Raw genomic sequence first — 1772 nt, 5'->3', positions numbered from 1 at the left:
GAGACATATAGTTCATTTTAAATATGTGATATCATGTCACCTCTCTGCTCAGAATCATCCAATGGTAGATACCCCCTTTCCTGTTACAATGGTTTGCAGAGTCCTACATAAGTTGGTCTCATTCTATCTATGTAAATAAATAGTCTACTATTCTCTTCTTTTTACACTGACTGGCCTTTTTGACATTTCTTGAATGAAATAAGCACTTTAGGCCTTGGCACTGACTATATCCTCTGCCTGGGATGCACTTCCTCCTGACATTTGCAATGATAATTCACTGGCCTACATCCTGACTACCCTACTCAGAAGTGCAACCCACTCCCCACAACTCTGGAGTTTCAGATTCACCTTAACCTTACCTATTACATTGCTACTGCACTTATTTCCATTTAACTTACTATACAACTTATTTATTTTGCTTAATGCTGTTTGGATAGGTCCCAAATTGTAGAAAACACACATACACACACACACACACATTACACATATATATATGTTAAATACAAATAAAATAAAAATAAGTTATATATAAACATTTTCTATAAATGTATTCATGTATATCTTATATATATTTAATATACATTTTATTTTTATATATTTAATAAATACATATGTAAATATTTTATGTCTATACATTTATATATAAATCATATATATGTGTTTTTATAATTCATATATTTTATTAATATTTTATATATTTATTATGTATCTGTATAATGTACCAATTACATTCATTTATATATAATTATGTATTCTATGTATGTAATTTTATAAATATTATATATTTTAATTACATTATGCATTATACATACTAGTATATATGCATATAATTTGTATATGATTTATATATAATTATAAAAAATACAGTTATAGATCAACATATATATGACTTTAATATATTTTATATCTCTATAAATATTTATGTATTAATACATGTATTATATATTTCATGTTTGTTATATTTAATATATGTTATATGTATATTATGTTTTTAATATATTTTTATATACCATACATAGTATTTATATACATTTTTTTCTAATTTCCTAAGATATCTAAAAAGCCTACAGTAATGCCTAGCACTCAACAGACACTTGATACTTATTGCATGAATGTACAATTAAAAAGGGGAGGTGAAGGGAAAAGGACAGGGAAAGAATGAGAATCACTCCATGATTTCTTGGTTTCAGGACTGGGTAAATGATAGTGGAAGAAGACACAGTTTTCAGTGATGTTCACAAGTATCAATTTGTATCTCTTCAGTCAAAGGATATATGAAAGATATGAAAGATGCCAGAAGATACATTACATATATTTTATATACTACAGTAGTATAAAATGGTTATACATCAGAAGTGAAATGATTAATCACCAAACAGCGCTGAGAAAATTAGCAAGCAAATATGAAGACTTTAGGTTCTCTATTATATCCACCAAAAATAATTATAGGTAGATAAAGTATTTGAGCAATACATGTTTGTGAATACTCACTAGGTATTGGAATGGAAAAGAACTAAGAATGAAACTTAGCCACAATAGAGAACAAAATAGGGGCGACTGGGTGGCCCAGTCTGTTAAGCATCCGGCTTCAGCTCAGGTCATGATCTCATGGCTCATGGGTTCGAGCCCCATGTCAAGCTCTGTGCTGACAGCTAGCTCAGAGCCTGGAGCCTGTTTCAGATTCTGTATGTTGCTCTCTCTCTGACAGTGTGTATGCTCACACTGTCTCTCTATGTCTCTCAAAAATAAAAAACATTTAAAAAAATTTTAAT

The sequence above is a fragment of the Suricata suricatta genome, chromosome 9 (genome assembly GCF_006229205.1).
Source record: "Suricata suricatta isolate VVHF042 chromosome 9, meerkat_22Aug2017_6uvM2_HiC, whole genome shotgun sequence".
Lineage (NCBI taxonomy): Eukaryota > Metazoa > Chordata > Mammalia > Carnivora > Herpestidae > Suricata > Suricata suricatta.
This window is presented reverse-complemented; position numbering follows the sequence as displayed.